This window comes from Rattus norvegicus, chromosome 15, assembly GCF_021556685.1.
Source record: "Rattus norvegicus strain SHRSP/BbbUtx chromosome 15, alternate assembly SHRSP_T2T, whole genome shotgun sequence".
Taxonomy (NCBI): domain Eukaryota; kingdom Metazoa; phylum Chordata; class Mammalia; order Rodentia; family Muridae; genus Rattus; species Rattus norvegicus.
In genome coordinates this window covers 61,081,504-61,105,028 of record NC_141548.1, presented here as the reverse complement: position 1 = coordinate 61,105,028, position 23,525 = coordinate 61,081,504, and the positions used below count along the sequence as shown (strand labels likewise).

Sequence of the window (23,525 nt, the reverse complement as noted above, 5' to 3'; positions counted from 1 at the left end):
CAAGTATGAAGAGAGGGGCGGGGAGGAAGGGAGGGAGGGAGGAAGGGAGTGAGAGAGAAAGGAGACACAGAAAGAGATGAAACAGGGGGGGGGGGAGAGAGACAGAGACAGAGACAGAGACAGAAAGCCTCATGCCTCTAGATAGACTCTCTGGAAAGGCACTTACTAGAACTGAAACTCCACATAGGAAACTAACTGCAACACCACATCCCCAACCCAGATTTCCTTGACAGATTTCATGTGTTTCATGCACTACATATCACCCTTGATAACTGGCCCAAGTCACCATGGCTTACCCACTTCTCTTGTTATGGGGCAGCTGGCTCTTGACTGGGACCGTGAAAGTCTTTACTAATGACTAGGGCATAATAAAAATCTAGGTCATCCCTCTTAAAATATAACTGCTTGCTCCTCTTCGATCAGCAGACAGCTGTAGTACTTGCCTTCTTTCTGTTTGTATTCTGTCAGCTAAGTATAATAGTCATCAGCCTCTATCCACCACATAGGATGTAATTTTTAGACACTATTGTTTTCCAGAGTCTAGCATGTGGAGAGAAAAACAGCACTGGGTTTTCTCCTCCCTCGTGGTTTGGTTCCAAAGAATCTCTCTAAAATGACAGGCATCGGGGATTATTCACAAGAATCAACCACCTAAACAAACCTTAGTTTATTAATCCTACCACCAGGCCCCAACAGAATAGCTGTATGAGACTACCACCCAGCTCGACAGTGAACAGAAGGTTCTCACATGCAGCAGTAGGGTGCAGCTGGGTTAGAACAACCTGGAAATCCTTCCAGTCTTCATGGTCCATCAGTTTCATCAGTTTTTCTGGCACCTTGTAGAATGTTATAACTCTCATCCCAACACAGCGTCTGGCAGAGGTGAATTGCCGTGGATTGGCAGAAAAATAGAACAAGGAAGAAGCATAGAGCAGCGTAGAGCAGGATGGGAGCTTACCATGCCAGCGGAGGAACCAAGCACCTTGAGTGCCAACCCTATCACCTGCCAATTGTCTACCTCTGGGGGAAGTGTGACCTTCCTATCAGCATCTTGTCCTGTATACACAAGTTGGAATGGTGCTGATGAAATGGGAAGAATAAGATGGCTATAAGGAATACTTAAAATAAGCTATGCAAGGCTCTGGGCTGTAGTAAAAGTTTTAAACATCATAATTACTAAGTGACACCTGCAACTTCATAGCTGGTCTCTGCTGCCCACTTGCCATGTGAGCTCATTTCAGTCTGGCCTTCATCACACCTCGTTCCTTTGTCCTTAATGTGTTAAATTGCCGTGAAGCAAGTGCTTTTACAACTATGTTTAGACTCTCTGTGATGCACTCATGAAGAACACCACCTAATCATCCCTCAGAGGAGTCCTGGCAGGGACTAGTAGTCTAAATGGACACTGGTATTCTAGTTAAATATATGAAGTTTACAGGAGCAGACAGAGGAGAAAGGGAGAAAGGGGCACAAAGAATATGTAACTTTGTCTTACAAGTAAGAGCCTTTTTTAGTACAATAGGGTGGGCAAACCTATTTCCCCTGAAGAGCCTTAATGTATTTCAAATTCTTTGAATTTCAATTGACCACGTCCATACTTGTCCTTGATATCTCCATGACATCACACAGCTCCTATCATCCCATGGCCAATAGAGGATCAATTCTAAGGACATTATTAAATTTGTGTAATTGAAAAGGCAGACATCATACATAGCAGTATCATTCCAGCAGTGGCTATAGGCTATAGGTTGGATTTTTATGGTTCAGACTCTTAACTCACTTTGACGTTATAAATAAATGTTGAATGATGTCAAGCTAACCAGAAATCAAAAAAACAAAAAACAAAAAACTGATGATGATGATTTCTGTTTTCTTTTTTTTTTTTTTTTTGGTTCTTTTTTTTCGGAGCTGGGGACCGAACCCAGGGCCTTGCGCTTCCTAGGTAAGCGCTCTACCACTGAGCTAAATCCCCAGCCCAATTTCTGTTTTCTGATTCTTGGTTTCATCCACTGTTTTGGATAAGTCCCCTACACACACACACACACACACACACACACACACACACACCATGAATACATGTATATACAGATAGATATACACATATATGTATATACACACATATGTGCTTATATGTATTATATGTATATGTTTATATACACGTTTATATAAATATACATATCAAGATATATATTATAGACATAGACATGGAATAGGTGAAGCCCACATTCCTGCACACACTTCCCAGCACTGGAAATGAGATGGGGAGAATTCTGCTTTGTCTTTCTCCTGGTAAGTAGAAGTCATGTAGGCTCCAAGTCACAAAATCTCCACTGAGTTTTGAAAGAACATCTCTGACCATCCTTTCATGGTGTTATAACCTTGGATTTATCTTCTGCTCCATATCTGTCTGTATAGATATTTACAAGTCCTTTACTAAGTCCCTTTGCCCTACCATCCATATCTAGGGCTGCATATAGACATTGTTGTCAATGGAACCTGTATCCCATCAAAATCCGTCGCTCCAATTCCACGCTCCAGGTTGACAAGCTTCTGACCTCCCTGTTCATGGATCCCCGTGGGATCATTTTCATCCTCATCAGGACCTCCATCTGGTGCACACCCTTGCAGTATTTCCTCTATTCAATTCATCTCAACCCTTCAGATCAACATTCTTCTGCCAGCTCTCCTAACTTCCCTACCACTCTCTCTTCTTGTCATGCCCCATCTTCAGAACCCACAGCATTCCTGTGTAGAGTGTTATGGACATCTAGATAAGACAATTCTCTTAAGTTACTGTGAAAGCAAGGTGTTCAGCCTCCAACCATCTGAGCACCAAGGCTTCATCATCCCCACAGGGCAGATTCCCCCTCCCCCAAAGAATAGATGAGGATAATCTGGGCATGGGTTAGCCCTTTTTGTCCACAGGCTGAATTGCTTCTTCTTTGAAACCTGAGTTCTGCTTCTTAACATCTTTTATCTAATCAAATCAAGCCAGCCAAATTTTCTCACTTATAGTTCACTGTTTATAGACCTCTACAAAAATACTCTCCCAACACCCCCTGGATCAATGTTTTACTGAGTAACTGGGCACTCTACCCTAGCCAAGTTGACACATAGATTACCACCACAAGAGACCATGCTATTAACCATCGAGACTGAGAAACTTGAGTAAGTGGACAGACTATTCATATTTATGCCAGAGCACAAACTAAAAAATGAAACATTTGAACTATAGATCCTCACTACATCTATAGGTTTACTCAAACCCACCTCCCAAGTTCCCCCTATGAGTTAGTGTGACTCAAGAAACAGCAAAATACTTCCCAACATGATAGAAAGTAGAATGACCAATCACATATGATTTAGAAAAGCTATAAGGGCCTTATGATGATTTGAATGAGATGTTCCCCATAGTCTTAGACATTTGAGTTCTCAGTCGTTGCCCTGTAGAGACTTTGAAGACTTGGTACTGAACACCTTTCATAATAACTTGTTAGAGGCCTAGGCTTTGAGCCTTTAAAGATTTACTCCATTTCTAATTCTCTCTGCTTCATGCTTGTGGTTCAGCATGTGACCACTCGGCCTGCTGCTCTAGGATCCATGACCATTGCTTCTTTACCATGAGAGAATCTTATCCCTCTGGAACCATGAGCCAACATAAACATTTACTTCTGTAAGTTGCTTTGGTCCTGGTGCTTTATCACAGCAATAAAGTAACACAGACCTCAAGGTCACAGCAAGGAAATCTGCAGCAGAAGGCAGAAAATGAAAGGCCTGGAGAAATTTCAAACTAGTTTTTTCCCAATGCATGCTACCTAAGCAACTTTTAGGAAAGTTAGCGATGGCTTTCAGATAGCTTTAAGGGATCAGTATACAGCAGTGGTTGATAATACAAGATTTAGAGCCATAGTCTCTCTTCTCAAATTACACCTGGGACAAGTTTACACAGGCTGCAGGTGCCTCGGAGTTCCTTTTTATTTAAGATTTATTTATTTTATGTATATGAATACGCTGTCACTGTCCTGAGACACACCAGAAGAGGGCATCAGATCCCATTACAAATGGTTGTGAGCCACCATGCAGTTGCTGAGAATTGAACTCAGGACCTCTGGAAGAGCAGCCAGTGTTCTTAACCACTGAAACATCTCTCCAGCCCCATCCTCGGAGTTCTTATACAGAAAATACAAGTGATGACTTATGTTCACATGGATGTTGTAGAGGTTTCCAGTAATAACCACTGCTATCATTACTCCCAACAGACACACCTGCCTTACTTCTCTAAAGCATTGAACCCTCTATGAAATACTCTTATTTCCTGACTTTCATAAGCAATGCTGTCTCAGCCTTCTTCTGAACTGTTCATTTCTCAAGGAATCTCATCCATGCTTGTAACTTCAGTCTGCATTACCTGGCTTGCAGATTCGTGTCTCCTGCTCAGGTCCCATAAGTTTTAGACTTATATTTTTATCTGTTGAATCAACACTTAAGCAAAACTTTTTTCTTTTCCTTTCTTTCTTTCTTTCTTTCTTTCTTTCTTTCTTTCTTTCTTTCTTTATATATTTATTTCTGTTTGTGGTACTGGAGAAGAAGCCCTGTCAGAGGAGACAGGTAGAGGGGAGGGATTATCCCACCCACCTCCACTCCCCCCTCCCATTTAAATTTACATAATAAAAACTAAAGAAAACTAAGAGACTTAAATTCAACACATTTGAAACTCAACTCATGACCTTCTCTAAAAACTGCCCTTTCCTCCCTGATTCTGTCTCAGAAAATGAACAAGGTCACTGTCACCACTGTGAAGCCTGTCCCCCGAACCAGAAACCAAATGGTCCCTGTCCTCACGTCTCACCTCCCAGTCCCAGTACCTTACAGGCTGTCGACCTAGGCCAACAAATTGCAAGCTCTTCCTTCATCTGTGGTTCAGCTCTGACCATGGTCACTCTTTGATCCAGCTGCATCCAGACAAAGCACGTACACATGTGTGAGCTCACAACATTGCATACAAACTTTCAATGCTGCCTCCCTTTGCTATCAGTATACACATCCACAGCCCCGTTGTACCTGCAAGTCCCTGCCCCATCTGGCTCTCGCCTGCTTTTCCAGATTCCTCCTGCCCCATCATCCACTCTTCTAGCACTCTAACTTCAGGCACATCAGAGTTTTCCCCGGACTGAATTGTTCTGCACACACTCCCACCCCAGGGACATTGCACACGCTGTTCTTCCTAAAGGGATAAGAATATGCTAATCCCACTCTCAACTGTGAGGTCTTCTTGACCTATGCTCAATTATTTTTGCTTTGGGGGACCTTTCCCTAAAATATTTTTCTCTCCATCTTCCCTCTGCTTTTTCAGATGGGTCAGATCCTTCAGTGACACATTAGTCCCCTTCCTCTGCAGTCTCTCTCTCTCTCTCTCTCTCTCTCTCTCTCTCTCTCTCTCTCTCTCTCTCTCTCTCTCTCTGTGGTTTCACTTCCCCAGAGTCCAAAATACTAAATGGAAAATGTCAGCAATAAGCAGTTTATGAGTTTAACATTGCACGCTGTTCTAGATGGTAAGTTGAGTCATACCCTCAACCCATGTATCTACAGCTTATGCGCTGCCTACTCTTTAGTCTTTTAGCTGCCGTCCAATTATCAGGTCGACTGCTGACTCATTGCATTGCTGCTCTTCAAGAAACCCTCATTTGAGTTAGGAAAAGCCACCAAAACCAAGATACTGGCAACTCGAGCGGGGGAGGGGAGAGTCATATAATGCTTCATTGGAAACAGGCACATTCTTGATCAATAATGAGAACTTCACATGCTGAGCTCATGAACATCCATAACAAGGAAAAATTATGAGTCTTGCTGATGTGTATCAAACTGCAAGCACATGGCCGCATGTGTGATAAACAGTTAAGGTGGGAAAGTATTAAATGTGTGTATAATTATACAGGCTAAACCAGCACAGAGTTTGAGTTCAGTTCTGTCTACCGTGTCAGGCATCCCTGACCACAAGGGTGAATTCTGTGTTCTCTCATAAAACTGTATGAACTCTAAGGTCCTAAGGCAGCCACTCATTTGGAGTGACACAGATGTGGCTGGTTGGTAGTCTCTCTCAGTACACCGTGAGCACCAGGAGAGTGGAGACCCTATCTTACTTCACATTCCCAATTTCCAGCACTGTGCCTGCCCCATAGCAGAGAACAGGAGGAAGCCCACACAGTGCCTTTTGAGGAGCTGGTCCTAGCATTGCCCATTTAGAGCTTGGGAAGTGAGCTGACACAGTAGGAAACACAGGGATCACACAGCAGGAATACAGCAGAGCTAGGACTCAAACCCCATTCTTCCCACGCCAAGTGACTTAAAAGATCCTTGCCCGTATCTACGCAATTACTTTGTCTGGGAGGCAAGTGGTGTAGGTGACTAACCATGTAGAGACAGCAATCCAGAAAGGGCTTCTGCTCTCTGAAAAAGCAGAACTAGGCCTGGATACTGAACCTGTATCAATACATTCAACTCAAAGAAATTTCCTTCCAAGGGGCTGTCATAACTCCTCAAAAAGATTTTCACCCGAATGCAATATCTTCTTTCTTGATGCTTTAAAAATAGTCCGTCTCTTTTGCAGGTCAGAGCCAGGCTTCGAAGTCCTTGGCACCCTCAAAACTTTTGTGACTGGGGAGCTACCAGCATTAAAAAAAATAATCCATTAGCCACAGAGTCTCGAGAGACAGATGCGTGGTCTGCTAACAAAGACTAGAGAGAAAGCTATGTGTACCAGGGTAGGTGTTGAATAGTCTCAAGCATTTTGGTCGACTCTGCTGAACCTCTTCCTTAGTAAAGAATGACATCAGGGTTATTATCTGTCCACCATAATGGGCTGATTTCCTAGCAACTACTTCTTAGAGAATGGAGGAGTTAGCTTTATTTGTGGAAACCGAAGATTGTCTGGTGGTTTATAAGTGCCATTTGAATAGAAGGAACCATGGCTCAGAAGTCAGGAGATCATCAATGGAACCCGGCTCTAACTCTCCAATGGCCTTGGTTTCAAGTGGTTTACTCTTTAAGTAAGTTTTTCTCCATGATAAAAAGAAAGCCCTGGGAAGGAATGGACTCTCTTCTTACATTACAGTACTTAGATGAGATCTCCTCCCTGGGTGAGCTAGATTTGAGGGTATCCTGAAGGATGTGCTAAACCAGAACCTGAGAATAGAGAGAGTCACCAGGGCAACTGTTATTAAAAATAAAATAAAATAAAATAAAAACAACCCTTCCCATGAATCACCTGGCCTTCTGAGTAAGAATCTTCAGGGGTAAAGCCTGGGAAATCTGTTTGTTTGTTTTTTTTTCTTGTTGTTCTGTTGCGGGAGTTTTTTCCTTGTTATTCCATTGTGTTTTTCCTTGATGAAAACCCTGACTCTCATACACAACTCCTTTGTCATCAAGGAAAGTGGATATTGCTGCCCTAGAGAACTAAGAGTAGGGCTCCTGATGTCAGCATCATTTTTGATGGCATAAAACCAGAAATAACCTACCTCCCCATCAATAAAGGAACAGATAAATAAAATGTCACATCATAAAATGGGATTTTATGCAACAGTCAAAATGAATGAGCTGATCTATCAGCACGAATGGAGCTTGAAACAAAGTTGAAGGGGAAAAAAAGCAAGAATCGAAATTAATGCTTTTTTGTATGAAACATGCTTTAAATGGTCTGAAAGATTAAATATTTAATGAGCAATAATTGCCTCAGGGAAGGGCCATAAAGAAAGAAATTAGGTTAGACACACTGGCTAAGGGGCCTTAAATATGTCTATGTTGTTTGATCTCTTTGTAAATGGTAAGAAAAGAACATGGGAACTGCTAACAGTTTTTAATTCTTGGTAATAAGATGATAGGCATAGTTGCCTATAAAAGTTTTCTTCATATTTTTATCTTTCTTTGGTTACAAATTTAAAAGTATGGGGCTGGAGAGATGGCTCAGTGGTTAAGAGCACTGACTGCTCTTCCAGAGGTCCTGAGTTCAATTCCTAGCAACCACATGGTGGCTCACACCATCTGTTATGGGATCCGATGCCCTCTTCTGGTGTGTCTGAAGACAGCTACAATGTACTTATATACAGAAAATAAATGAAAATAAATCTTTAAAAAAAATTAAAGTACAAACTCATGAGTTTGATATACAAAGTGTCCATTATCTGACCTTTGTTCTGAATGGTCCTCTGCCTTTCTTCTATGTGCATCCTGTACACTCCTGTCAAACAGAATTACCTCTCCTTCTTCCCACAGGGTAGGACCATCTCCCAAACTTTGCCTGTCTTTCCACCCAACAGTCCCACATCTGCTGGTCATGCTTTTACTCACCATGCAAGGCCCAGTCCTGTGACGTAGCTCCCATCCTGTTCAGACACAGCTATCTGACTGTTTTATGCTCTTCAATGCATTATTCTTTGGCTGCCTAGCCTCCAGCCTAGTGCTTGACGCATAATCTATACTCCACCACATCCTCTGGAGAGATGGAGGAATGAAAGAAGAACACAGCTGGTTTGCTGTAAGTAGGAGTTATAGATACACAAGACGTGCCAATGAGGCCCACCTAAAGCTGCTTCAGGGAGAGGAGCACTGCTGTCTTTCAGTTCTTCTGCAGCTGATTTTTTAAAAAAGTAGAAGGCTGAGGTAGCCATCTTCAAACACATAAAAGAAGTCTGAATGGAATATTAAGAAGAAATACTCCATTTCTTCCAGGCGCTGAGATAATGAGCTTAAATTATAGCTAGAAAGATACTGATTAGATACCAAAAAGAACTTCGGAAGAGCGACATACTGTACTGAGAAAAGAGTGCAGTTTTGAAGTCAGGAAGACCTAGCAACAAATCCTATCTCCTCTGCTCAATGGCCTTTAGCGCAGGCATGCTATTTAATCTCCATGTCCCCACTTCCAGAATGGAAGATGTACCGTATGTATTAATGTGGAAATTAGAAGGTGAGCCCTGTAAAGCATTTGACACGTAGTAGTTACTTCTCCTAGATCAGCAAAGAACTAAAATAGGAAACCTTTACTTCTCACAGCTTCTTGTATTGTACGACCCTTACAGCTTAAAGCAGAGGATGAGTTTAGGGACTTCCATAGATCACTGCTTCTTTACAGTTATTATGTGACAGAGCCCTAGGGGCTCCTCTGGGGAAAGTGGTAAGAGGTTCTGAAACTCACTCTTTGAGAGTCTCCCTGTCCAGAACAAGGTCGTAGCACGGGGTACATTGTTTTGTATCCTGTGACCAGGTATTCACAATGGAGTTTTTCTTTCCTCTTTAAAAAGACATGTCACTTGCGAACCTGGTAACAACCTAGGCTAAACTGTTTAGCATTTTCATTTTAAAGGGTGATACTTAAATTGTCTTCTCAAACTTTCACTATAAAAGGTGATAGTTAAACTGTCTCCCTTCAGCCCTAACATCAACACCTTTCCGATCCAGTTTCCCACAATAAGCTCTGGGGTTGGGCTGATTAGCAGGATTGAGTCATAGTTCTTGTTCTCTCTCTTCTCCGAGCTGGAGAAAGAAATGACTCGATCTCCACTCTTTGGGATTCTTTTCTCTCCTGATCGATTCATGTTTGGCTTCTGGAAGATAGGACATGACCTCTTCTGGATAATTTTTTGGAGTTGCGAAGTAGTAATGAATCCATACTGTGGTACCCAGAGCCTCTGTGATGAGATCACCTTTGCCTCAGCCTTCTCTAAATGGAGACCATCCTGAGCTGTGTTTGGATGTGAAATGTTTCTCCACAGGCTCCTGTGTTGGGCACATTATCCCTAGCATAAAGCGACGTTTTCAGATGCTCCAGAAACATTGTGTGGTAGAGCCTCACTGGGAGAAATAGGTCAGTGAGTATATGGCATTGGAAGCTATATCTTGCCCCAGGTTGCCTCTCTCTTGTCTGCTTCCTGTTCTACCATGTGTCTCCATCAGTATGATGATCAGTCCCAAAAGCATGAGGCCAAGGAGCTCTCTGAAACCATGAGCTAAAATAAATAGTAGTCTCTGTCTCTCTGTCTCTCTGTCTTTCTGTCTCTGTCTCTCTCTCTCTGTCTCTCTCTCTCTGTCTCTCTCTCTCTCTGTCTCTCTCTCTCTCTCTCTGGCGTTTGGTCACTATGATAAGAAAAGCTAATGCATTCTCTCTTACTTAAAGGACAGGCCATGTACGTACCTCTGGCAAGGCTAGGCAGAAGTCTAGGTTAGGAATCTGAAGGATACCTGGCCCTAATCCCACTGTGGCACCAGCTCTCCTCAGTTCATCTCCATTTCTAACCAGTTCCTAGTGAACTGACAAAGCAAGGCTTTTTTTTTTCCAGCCCTCCCAACAAGATACTTCAGAATGAACACAGCTCTTCCCTGCGGACGCATGGCCCTGTTTACACTCAGCCTCTCAAGGAGCCATAGGCCTGGTGCTTACTGCCTTCATAGGATGTGACAGGGTTCAATACATAATGAACAAAATGTCATAATAGCTCGATAAAGGCACTTTGTAAAACACATGGAACAAGCAATTAAAAAAAAACACCCCTTCTAAATGAAGATTCAATTCCAAGGGGAAGAATGCCTTTGGGTTTTTTGACAAAGCAAAATATTCTAAAATTCAATTGTTTAATGGGGTTTTCCCCAGCAGCACTGGCTGATACTAATTCTTATTTCAAGGCAGAATGTTTATTCTAGCTCCAACCTACTTTCAATGGTAGGTAATTAGGGAAACTAAAAGTGCATATCTTATTGCTTAATTTAGAGCCTACCACTGAGTTTCCAGGCCTTTCTCGGGCTGTGTTTTAATGACACAGAACGATAAAAGATTTTTACTCAACTTTAAGTGCTTAAGAAAGGCAGCGAGCAGATGTCAGGTTATATATTCTGATCTTGAAAAGAAGACCCAGCCTTTCAAAGCACACACTTTGTCAATGGGCAGACTAAGCCCTTCTGCAATCAATTTCACCCGAAGTTCTCAAGAATACCGGGCGTGAACGTCCCGGTTTCTTCCCTGAAGTCGGGGCTCTCACTGGGATTCCCACCACTACCATCAAGTCTTGGCCAATGTGGAAGCCACAAGTGTTTATGGGTTTTAGATCTTTTGATCTGAAGAGAAGCAAGAGTCCACACGAGAGGCTGGCAGGCTACTACAGAGCCACAGGCTGCCAGTATTGGCAACGACTGAAGGCAAAGTGCCCAAGAGCGCATGTGTCAATGCAAACGCCATATGGAACCACCTTTTGCCAGTAGCCACATTCTTTTTAAACGTGAAATTGATCTAAAAAAATATCTACTCCAATTCAATGGTTGTGAGACGTCAATGTATAATCAATATAAAATTATTGCCAAGTCGTTTTATCCCATTCTCCATCCTAACTCTGAAATCTCGTCTTTTACTCACCTCTCGGTTTGGCTGCTACATTTTCAACGGATAAAACTCAATGAAGTCTTACGAAACCAACAAGGCACGTGGAACAAGGAAAATATTCTTCGCTGCCTCACCGTTTTAAGTTTTAATTTTCGTTAAGGTTTTTAAAACATCAGTTCTTCAGCTGCACCAGCCATGTTTTGAGAGCCCCATGAGACAGCGGGACATGTCCTAGGCCCCCTCTGCCAAGCTCTGAACTGGGAAGCAACCAGCCAGCCATGTGGGAGCCTGAATGATTAGAAAGCCCTTTTTTATTTCGAGGGAACACCTCTACCCTGACATTTCCATCTTCAGATGGCAGGTCAGTGACTCCCTAAAGAGATAATGAGAGACCCACAGAGCCCGGCTGCCATATATATGCCTGGATGTCCAGAAACTCTCAGTGCAGTTCTCTTGAGATCTCTTTCTTGTAAGTCTTTCTACTCAAAGGGCACCACATCCAGTGTAGAGAGACCAGGCCTCCTGAGACTTTTCCCCACCTCTGGCCATTTGATCAGGGGTGAATAGGGTTAAGAAAATCAGTTAATAAAGGTACTTCCGTGAGGCAAAGGCTGTGCTACTTTCTCTGCCTCTCCCACAAAAAAAAAAAAAAGGCCCCACATAAAACTGAGCGCTTGGTACCTGACACCAGGGGGATTTTGCAGAAGAGGCACTTCTGGTGGAAAGATGAGCAGAGTGCAGAGTGAAACTGTTCAACCTTAATATACCGAGAAATATTAGTTTTGCATAAACGAGGTCCGAGGATAAATGTTGTTACCATGGATGCCTCCTCCCCTGTACCTCACAACAGCGTCCTCATCCCGTTTTCAAACCCCACCCCTGCAATCCATTTTAAGAACTCAGCGTGTATCCTAGGATTTATGGAAGCCACTGCAACCCTGCATATACACACTCAGACACGGAGCCTGCCATGGTTCATTCTCCAAACCCGAGTTCTTCTTAGGCACGGTTTGCTGCACCCGGCTTTTCTTGCAGCGCCCTTTCAAGACTTCAGAATGCTTTCACACCCATCAACCCCTTCTGCACCCAGAATGGTAGCCCACCGCAGATAAAGGGCTAGATTTCTAGCTTCTGGATCCCTGCCTCTGAGACGCGGGCTTTGTCCAGCCCTAACTACCAAAACAGGAGCTCCCAGGGCAAAGCGGAAGGGATACAGTCCCCATGACTCCTAGGACACAGTGAGATTGAGTGTGTGACCCTAGCCGCATAGAGGAGGCCCTACCCGTGCCTACCTCTCGCATCCTTCTTCAAGGATTCATATTGCCAAGGCATACACAACTACTCTGCACTCCCAAGGCTGGGGGAGCATCTGGAAAATTGAAAGCCAAGCCAATAATTGGAAAGCTGACAGGTTTGCAGGTGTGAATGGAGTTCTTTGAGCCAGGTGTACCAAGTTGACAGAAACAATTATGCAGTGATTCAAGGCCCAGCCCTCCTCTGCCCAAGACTTTGCTCAAGTCTTCTTGTACCGGCCTTCAGCCATAATCCTGGGAAGAAGTGGTATCCCCGAAGGACCCAGACTTGTCCTTCACAGCACCTCATGTCCTCAGGGCAGGAGTGGAAACAGTTCCCCGGACAGTACTGCCGGAAATCACAGGGCAGTATTTCCTTCATCCATTTTTAATTGCTGCAGGTTGTAATGAACACTCTTTGGAAAATAAATACTTAACTACCTTCCCGTAGGTTTTTCAGGCCCGAGGAGGAAGATGGGATACAGAGCTTTCAGTTAATGGCTTGGTTTATTCTGGTGTCATTTCTTTTATTTCCCTTCGGCTTGTTATTTATGGTTTAAATTTTTTGCACCCTGGTACTTGGCCTGCTTTCCTCGGGAGGATAATTAAGGGGGAAAAATGTAGATGTTCCTTTTTTTTGCTGTGTGCACCCTTGGGCTGGAAGTAGTCAAAGTATTTCAGGGGTGATGGAGAGAAGGAAGGGCACAAATACCTCTGCAGCCCCCATCAAGCCCCTAAATAAAACCTACTGCGTCCCAAGAGTGTATCACAGGGTTATCCTCGTCATTGGGGATGGTGTGACCTATTCTGACAACACTCACTGGATTCTGGTTGGCAGACAGGTAAATGACAGGACTCTTGTGTGTAGACAAATCACCACAGCACCGGTCTAAGGCTAACGGTCCTATAATTGAAATGAGATTGGAAACCTCCAAACGGTGTCTGCCCTACATTTGACCAGATCTCGTTATGTGTGTGTGAGTCACTGAGGGAAAAAAAATGGGATCAGAATGGAAACCAAAATAAAAGAACGCTGTTCCCACGACATGGTGAAGTGTTTAATTAGGCAGAGGGCTGTGAACTGCCGCCTTTCACAGAAAACAGAGGGGGGAAAAAATAAAACCTTTCTCCATGAGTGACTCTGGCTACCCTTGAAGACAATGGTAATGAAACTGACAAACACACCTTGGAGGCCAGCTCCTAGAATCAAATCGATTTATTTAATAATTTAGGAATCACTTCCAGCCATCTCTCCCATTAAAAACTGAGGGGCCATTGTACTTTCTATTTCCTTGGTTCCTTTCCTTTCTCTTAGTTATGCCTCGGCGGCTTTAATAAATAAGTAATACGGAGGGGGAGACACTTATCTGGAACACCTCGCCTCTGCCTTCACCCTGCAGGGCTCCCTGATTCTTTTCTACTTGGAAATAAATGGAGTGTAGAATAATTTTTTTTTCTACTGTAAAAGCTGGGAAAACAGGGTTAGAGCCCTGAATGTGGTCACCACAGCAAGGCAGCCCAGAGCACAGCTCAAGTCAGCAGAGGAACGACAGAATAAATAACACCTTGGGACAGGCTCGCAGTATCAAGGGCTCTCTGCCAAGGCGGAGCCTGTGCACTGCTGACTCTCCACCGTTTACTAGAGAGGGGATTCCAGCAGCATCGAAGTAAACTGGTCATTTGTAGTTGGAAATCGTTTGTAGTTTTATAGCTCCAAAGCGAAGGCTGCTGAACCCAGCTGCAGTTAGATTTCTTCAAAATGCTTTGAGGAAATGGGAAAGAGATTATCATTCTCCTGCGGGTCTCAGAAAGCAAGCTTGCTGATGGAGCTGGATCAAGGGTCCGCTCAGCTGCAGCCCCTCCCTGCTTCCCCTGCTTTCCTCTGGGCCATTCAGGCCTCTTGCTCCTCTGGAAGCCACCAGGGAGCTGGGAGCCCATGGAGCCTTGTGGATCTGGAGCAGAAGAGAGCTTGTTTCTAACAGAGCTGCCCTTATAATGAACCTCAAGTCAGACACAGACAGCACAGACCCCATCATCCAGTGTCAGCCTCTAAGACCAGGACCAAGCCCTTTGCAAAACCAGATTCTCTCCACGCTTTTCTTCCTGAGAGGTCACCTCAGGGTTTCCTCTCGGGATCAGTCCCAACACCAGACTTTTTATTTTCCTGGGTCCTGCTTTTGACCTTTTGTATTTTAAATTCCTGGTCTTGGGGGGGGGTCACCCCTGCCCCCACCCTGCCCCTGTCCTTGCCTTTAACCACTTGTTCCTTTCCAGTCTCTAGACCAGACTTGTACATGAACATTGTCTTCAGGAATAGTTCCCACTATGGCTCTTGAGGACATGCATTTCTGACACTGGTCACTTGGTACACAGTAAAGATCTATATTCTATTGCTGAGTCCTTCTACCAAGAACTTCTGCCTCCTCATAGGGACAGAAAATGAATCCTTGGATTTAAGACCACTGGGGAATGGTCTTGAATGCACAGTACACAGTGGGTACCTAACAGACACACATTAGCTAAATATTGAAAGGATCCCAATTGGCTTGCTACTCAGAGACAAGGGCCTTTGCCATTGGTGTAGGTATAATTTGTGTTTCCTTGGTTTTTTTTGTTTTTCAACTGGGAGCAAGAGAAGCAAGAAGAAAGTCCAAGTATGTGTTGCCCTTGGAAACCAACATCCCAAGACTTCACCTTGAAGCCCTTGGGAATGTAATTTATCCCTGCCAGGAAAATATGGGCACCAAGCCATGCGGCAACTTCTTTACCTCCACAAATTAATCATGATTCCAGTGTTAATTCCATAAATAATTCATGAAGTCAAACAGAAAGTATCACACGGCTCTCACCCTCCATATTGGGCAGCTTCCTTCATAGAGAAAGTTAAGCATAAACCTGAAAGCCTCAATAGTTTGCAGGACGTTCTGATCTGCTAAACACACATTGAATTTCACCAAATCCCTTTCTGGAGTAAATATTCATTGAGGGCCTTGCCTGCGCTGGGCAAGGTACCTGGTAAAACTGGAGAAGGGGCATATCTGCAATGAAGGACACAATTTCTCCCCTACAGTTAAAAAGAAGAAACAAGAAGAAATTGTCAGTGTTCAGACAACGCCTAGAAATTGCATAGCTCAGTGGGTGTCTGCCCTGTGCAGGCGACCTGGGGGTTACACGCCTAGCTATGTAACCATGAGCCAATTAATCCACGTGAGCCTCAGCCTGCTCCTATGCTAAATATTATGATGGCAATGATATTTACCTAGAGCCTGGCCTGGTGGCACAGACCTCTAACCACAGATAGTCAGCAAAGTAACACAGATTGTTCAAGACCTGCTTGGGCAAGTCAGTTCAAGGTCAACCTGGACAACTGAGGGAGAAAGGCCTTCTCAAAATAAAAGGGTCTTAGTGTTTTGTTACTGTTATTATTCTTTTTAAGAGAGTTTAGAATATAGTTTGATGTTAGACAACTTGTCTTGCACAGACTGTGTAGAGCTCTACCAATGAACTATACCAAGAAAGTAGATAGTCTGCTTCATAGCATTGGTAGAGAGCAAGTGAACATCAGGGATTAATATCACCACTATTACAAAATTAGCATTCTAACACAGACTGGACATTCCTACTCCAAATGCACTATTTAAAATATTCAAAAGTCAAGAACTACTTGAGCTTCTATGTGGTGAAATAGCTACAGTCGTATCTTATACTACTAAGTATTTACTTGTGAATAAATGTGAAAAGATGAGTAGTTATCGGTAATATATAATTCAGAGTCAATAGTGATGGCAATACCCAAGCAACCACAGATAGCCAATCACCATGAGCGGCTGAGAGTGAAGTCTTTACTTTCTAAGGTTCGGTTCACACAAACTTTGTTTCATGAACAAAATTGTTGTTGTTTTTTTTTTCTTTTTTTCGGAGCTGGGGACCGAACCCAGGGCCTTGCGCTTGCTAGGCAAGCTCTCTACCACTGAGCTAAATCCCCAACCCCTGAACAAAATTGTTAAAACTAGTATATCAAATTATCTCTGGACTACATGTATGATGAATATATGAAACATAGGTGACATTTAGACTTATGTCCTATCCATATATCATTATGTTTTTGCCGATATTCCAAAATGTAAAACACTTTGGGTCCCAAGCATTTCAGAAAAGGAGTAATCAAGCTCGAGTGATACCCACTAGGGAAATCATTAAAGGTTGCTTGGAGACGCCGAGTCTTGAGGAACGTGAAGTGAAGGATGTAAAAAGATGTGAGCAGAGTCCAGGCATAATTTGCAGAACCCAGTTCAAACTGAAATTGTAGACTTCCTCTTTCAAATGTACTAAGGATCTCTAGAGGGTGACAAGACCATCAAAGCTGGCACTACACCCATCTGAGAGTATGCTGGACAATGGCCCAGACAGCTCCCTCCCTACCCCCAACATGAGATTGAAAACTTCATCTGCAAGGATGATGATACTGGCTTCCTGGAGACCAATGCCCCCAGCCCCTGCTAGGACTTTTGCAAATAGAAGATATTTCTGACTGAACTACTGAGAAGTGACTTGTAAATTCAAGGAGGCAAGATATCTGGGCATCTAAGCTAGGATGTGTGCACGAGCATAAGTAATATACACGCACACCCATTCCTCTGACGCTAAGATGCATAAGAGAAAGCATGAGGCCACTTGCCCAGATCCCTCAGCTGGTCTAGGATTCCTGGGGGCTGGGGGTAATCAGCAGACATCTCATAGGCTGAGGGCTGGTACCAGCCCCCAGGGCTTTGCTCAGAGAAAGTCACCTCACACCTCCAGACAGCAGTGTCTTCCCCCATAAATTTCAGCAATGGGCTCACTGATCTCTGGTTTCTTCTGGACAGAATAGTCTGTGTTTCTGCACAGTAGCAGCAGGAAGAAGAAAATAAAGTCTGCTGCACCAGAGTGAAGTAATAATAATTTTAAGGCAAGCTCTCTGTGCCTGCTGACTTTTTAATATACCATTCCTACTCTGGAAAAAAAACCCTATATTATGCAAAATAAAATGCTGTTGAAAACTCCCATAATGTCCCCATGTGCGTTTCATTTAGCAGGTGTGGCGTATTTCATGCCGATAAGGCTTTGTGTGATAGAAGCTTGGAAGCCGAGCACTGATAATATTCTATTTAGACCACTCAGCATGGGAAGCATATATCTCCTGTACCTTACTGGCTGGTTTTATGGCTCAGAACATTTGCATAAAGCCAAACAATTATCCCCAGGGGGTAGATCCCTTGCCTCTGCTTTTCCTTACCTGAAGTTGCTATCCTTCAAACCTCCTTGGAATCACTGCCCAGGCTCCTAGGTGTAAAGTCATCCACCGTAACAATGAGCAGACCCCTCAAAGACTTCTGGGTACCAAGGCCTTCTGAGCTGCACATTGGCCTCAGGTCAGTATTGGGCGTCTCGGATGGCAGGTCTTGCTTGGGCTGCTGTATGCATGGGCATTGCCTGAAGTGCTTGCTACCAATGATGGTTGGCCTCACTTCCAGTTCTGACTCAGGATGTCTAGAGTAGGGCTGTGATGCTTGCCATTCTGACAAATTCCCAGAACTTTGAGAGCCACTGTATTTAAGAGGAAATGGCAGTAGGGCACTAGCTGGTTCAAAAAGGGTTGTGGGGAAGATGTCTAAAATATAATCAGGATTGGGGAGATAACTCAATCAAAACGGCAAGCATGATGACTTGACTTTGATCCCCAGTGAACACACACACACACACACACACACACACACACACACACACACACACACACACGGCATGCGTGATGGCATGCACTTGTAATCCCAACAGTAAAGAAATGAAAGTTGGTATACGTCTCAGGTTAATCAGCCAGTCCATCTCACCCTACTTGGTGAGTTCTAGGCCCGAATCCAGTGCAAGAGTCTGTCTCAAACACACAACCCACACACGATTGCCATCTGACCTAATCTTCATTTCACCTAGTGAGGTGACAGCTACCCTGTGTATGACGGACCAATGGCAGGCTCTACACTAAAGGAGAAATCTATAGCTCTCAGTTAGGTTTCAACTCTAGAAAGAGATGAATGTTTATCGAGCGTCCACTCACTTCTGAGTACCACAGAGCCGTGGGTGGAGAAAACCCACACCAAGGGCTTGCTGCTCACATGGAATCTTCAGTCTGCTCTGAGAAAAATCCTGACTCAGCCTCCAGGAAACACACTTTTTCCCCAAGACCCCAAAGCTTCAGAAAGCCTGAGCCAGCAGCAGCAGTGTCACTTGGGTTCTTGTTAAGAAGTACAGCATCTTAAGCCCCATCCCACTTTTATGAAAGAAGACTCCCAGAAACTTGTAGATCTGATTGGATTCCAAGGGTTAACTCCTGCTCATGTTGTTGGGGCCTGGCAGGAAGCTAACCTGGAGAAAGAGAGCATGTTTGTGTACATGAACAGTCCTCTATGGCTCCCGCACAGACCTAGGGCAGCCTGGTGTGTCTGTCCAGGCCCAGCCTGAGGACAGATGAGAACAAAAGGCCTGTGAGCAAGGAACAAGCCGTCAGTGAATGAATCAGGGTTCGCATAAGGCAACATCCCACGGTGGGTGATAGCCCCTTCAACCACAAAGAACACATTGCTTCAGAATTGGGAATGTCCTGGGCCCCTGCCCCAAGACTCTCAGGTTTAGATTCCTGCTCTGAAGGAAAAATATGATTGGCTAAAATGCACGGCCCAAGAGCCAAATACTGTGTTCATTTCCCCCCTTAACCCTTGCAGGAACTGAGATTCAAGCCAATAAAATAACTCGCCCCCAAATCCCATAGCTGAGGGAGAGCTGCACTAGGGTTTGCAGGCTTCAGAGAAATGTCTCTTGCAGAGAAAGCAAGTCCTATGGGAGAGGAGGGCTGACCTGCCCCCACCTAAAGCCAGCAGAAACAGGTCCTCTGGGAAGCAGGCACTGCTCACGTGGCTTGGATACACTACGTTTTTTAACTTGTCACCCAGACTTGAGCATGCCTAGAAACAAAAAGTATCGTTTTTATTCCAGGATGGCATGTGCTAGCCAGGACAGTCCCTGGCAAAGCAGGAGTACTGGAGGACTTTGGGAAAGCAATCTGATGGCCTCTGCCATCCTAAGGACACCCAGTGTGGAGCAGGGGGAAATAGCCAAGTGAATGAAGGGGAACAACAGCTTAACACCAAGTGGCTAAGTCACCAAGCCACCAAGTTACCACTGATGGGTTTGTCTCTTCCCAAACTCTCCTAAAAAAAAATCATACGAAAGCACCTAGTTTCACTTCAACCCCCACTCTGGTGCTTAGTTAGAACACCTTCCTCCCCTCCCCCATCTTAGTTAGGGTATCTACTGCTGCAGTGGAACACCATGACCAAAAAAGCAAGTTGAGGAGGAAAGGGTTTGTTTTGCTTACACTTCTACAGCATTGTTCATCACTGAAGGAAGTCAGGACAGGAACTCAAGCAGGGCAGGAACCTGTAGGCAGGAGCTGATGCAGAGAACGTGGGGTATGCTGCTTACTGGATTGCTCACCGTGGCTTGTTCATCCTGCTTCTCTGTAGAACCCAGGACCACTGATCTAAGGATGGATGGCACCACCCACAATGTTCTAGGGCCTCCCCTATCCATCATTAAGTAAGAAAATGCTTTACAGCCAGGACTTGTGGAGACGTTTTCCCAGTGGAGGTTTCCTCCTCTCAAATGACTTGAGTTTATGGCAGGTTGACATAAAACTGTCCAGCACACCCCCCCAAAAAAAATTCAGGCTGAGAATATAAGTCTAACCTTCCTTTCATCCCATGTTCAAAACCCTCCCTCTGGAAAGGGTCCTCTGGGCAAAGAGCAAACCCAGTCTCTTCACAGCCCCAAACCAGTTCCCATCCCTAGAACTAGTAACTCTCCAGTCTAACAAAGTATCAGTCATCTGCGGAGTGAGCACCGAGATTTCCCATGGAACCCTCCTTGCAACATCGCAGGAGAAACTTTTTACTATCCCACCTTACACTGTGCTGGAAACTCAGGCAAGAACCACAGAACCAACCTGTTCTGAATGGAGAGCCAGGCCTGTGACCATCAGGACCTATGAAGTTGGACCCATTAAGAGAGAAGACTCTTTTCTTAAGGACTCCCATCATGACACTCGGGTGGTTCTTGAGTCAATGAACTGAGCAGCAGTTGTTCCTGGTTGTAATGGTCATGGTCCAGCTCCACAGAAAGAAGCTGCCTCTATGATCCTGGCTCAACTTCTGCCTTCTGCCAGCCACTGTGCAGCTCCGCTTGCCCAGGCCATCCAGATGGCACAGAGTCTAATTGCCATTGTTAACACTGATTGTGCATTCCACAGGAGGTAAGGGGATCTGGCATCTTAGAAAATCCCCTCCTCTGGGAGAAGCAGACTCCAGTTGTGTCCAGTGCAGCTGATGTCTCACTGTGGCTTCTGTTGTCTGTGTCTCACTGTGGCTTCTGTTGTCTGTGTCTCACTGTGGCTTCTGTTGTCTGTGTCGGAGGGGAAGTACCACAGGTCCTTGCTGTACAAATCCTATGGAAGGCACTAAGGGTGCCCTTGCCACTCACTGGCCTGAACATGAGGTAATGACATTAGCCTCCGAATTAAAAAGCCTGGTAGCATAAGTATTGGTCAATACGTGGCTCGTCTGGACCTCTTAGAGCCTGCACTCTAGGAAACTATAGGACATTATCCAGTCAAACTAAAGACATCTATTTCTGCACTGAGGACTTCACCCTATAGAAACGGGAGCCCATGTGTGCTGGGGTATACAGACTAGAATGACCTGAGTAGTGTGATTCATGATTACCAAAAAATTTAAGACAACCCAAATGCCCATTAACCTGTAGAAGGGACAAATAAGCTGTTCTAAGGACAATGTTGCTATCATTATTATACAGGAACAAAAGACAGAATAAACCAGAGGAAAAGCACAATCATATGTTCACAATGCTCCCAACCACCAGAACAGTAGAGACGGCCACAAATACCACTGCTTAAGGTCATGTTTGTGTGTGGTAAACATTCAAAAGTAATCATTACCCAAACCCCATCCAGAGTCCCTCCTTATACAGGAAGGAAGAAGGAAGGAGGGAAGGAAGGAAGGAAGGAAGGAAGGAAGGAAGGAAGGAAGGAAGGAAGGAGTCTTAAAGGAAGTTGGGGGTTATTACGCTAATCTGTAGACCATTGCTCTCCTCTACCTCAAAGTGAGGTTTCTAGGGCACATTTATGCTAGTGTGCATCTTTCTGTTGCTGTGTTCTGCTTTATTCTTATTTTAAGGCTTCTTACATTTGTGTATCTAATTCCCCCTGCCTCCCACCCTCACCCTCCAGCCCCTCCTGTGCCCTTCTTTCAAAAATCACCGCTTCTTTTCCTTTCATTGTTATTGGTGCATACATAAATGGATGAATTAATAATACAGCCTGCTGAGTCCATTTAGTGACGCTTAGATGCATATGTTTTTCAAACTGACCACTTGGTGTTGCTAACCACTCAGGTGGCTTGTCCCTGTGGAAGGCGAACCTCTCACGGGATTTTTAGAAAGGTTTTATAAATGAGTTCTCTCTCCAGACCTAATGGCAGCTGCCCCCTACTGGAATCCAAGAAAAGTGCATGATCAAAAGCAGTTGTGGGGCCTGGGCTGTGCCAAAGATGAGCGAACTGTAGACTAGGAACGGTATGGAAATCCCTTTTGGAATTTTTCTTCAAGTTTTTATTCATGAGTTGTTAACCATTTTGTTTAGCAAATCGGTTTATCCCATTGACCTCGGTGGAAGTGGCAGATGGTGTTAAATGCGGCTCCCCGTCTGTTTGCTCACCCTCTGCTAGCCGTCCTGCCCTGTTCCCAGGGCTCAGAGAAATACTTGGGCAACAAGAGAAGGCTGTGCCGTCAGGGTGGGGCTGCGGGGACCGGACTGAACACAGTATTCACAGAAAACAGGAGTCTGAGCTTTGCCTTCGCTGTGTGTATCTTGCAAATACACACAAAGCCTGAAGCCTGGGAAAGCACACTGGGGAAGGGCAGAGAGAAAATGCCCCCGGGAGAGGTAATTTGTATGAAAATCCAACAGGGATCATGAAAGAGGAGTAAGAGCTAGGGATGACACTCTCAGCTCCTGCTTGCAGTCAATAGTCCCATCTGGTCCTTCTAACCGGGGACCTCGGCCTTTAAAATGGGAGGCTTTTTCCAGGTCCTAGCTGTCTGCTGCAAAGGAAGCACCAGGGAGCAGATGTATTCAAGGGCTTAAGTCCTGGACAGGAGGGCTGTGGGGAAGGGGCAATGAGCTAGCGTTCCACTTTTAATCTTGTCAGATAGAATGAGAGAAGGCTCACGAATTAGGTTGCAACAGGAGCCTCCCTGGGCCTCCCTACTTGATAATCGACTGACTCAGTCATAAAAGGGAAGATTTGGGGGAGTCGATGGTTCTATACTTGTTAGTGTCATTTTGAACCTCTTACCTTTTGAAGCCTTGAAATGTTTAGATTTTCAACATCTAACAAAAGCCTCCCCACAGACTGTACTGAGGACTTTAGAGACTGTTTCCATTTGTTGCTTTGAGAAACTTATTCTCGAGATAATGACCTTCTCAAGCCCAAGGTTCAGTATGCTATTCTGATTCAAAAATGTCTACAAAAGGCATCACCTCTAGCTCCACATTTATCCAGCAAACGCAGTTGCCCGAGAGTTCTCCATTTGTAGCCCGCCGACAGACAGAAAATATCTGACACGCAATCGTGTATGTACCGAGCATTCCTACGTCTTTTTCTGGCCATTACTCTTAAGTAGCACAGAAAAGCAAATATTTACATGTTGTGTTGGATATTATGAGTAGCCTATGATTAAAGGCATAGGGCTAAGGCTAGAAC

The 23,525-nt window shown here is 44.4% G+C and overlaps 1 long non-coding RNA gene across 7 annotated transcripts in view; it reads right to left on the bottom strand.

Moving 5' to 3' along the window:
- LOC108352947 (uncharacterized) overlaps positions 1-23,525 on the bottom strand; it is a 138,263-nt gene that overhangs the window by 102,966 nt on the left and 11,772 nt on the right. Inside the window, exons 4-5 of one of the 7 annotated variants that reach the window (XR_015639008.1) lie at positions 20,693-21,147; positions 20,037-20,140 (exon numbers count right to left, since the gene is read on the bottom strand). The exons of 3 other annotated variants lie outside the window; for them this stretch is intronic. This is a non-coding gene — a long non-coding RNA (uncharacterized LOC108352947). Of the gene's footprint in view, positions 1-13,852; positions 14,420-20,036; positions 20,141-20,692; positions 21,230-22,348; positions 22,864-23,525 lie in introns of those variants that run through there. 3 more of the 7 variants (XR_015639009.1, XR_015639010.1, XR_015639007.1) reach the window with 3 other exon arrangements.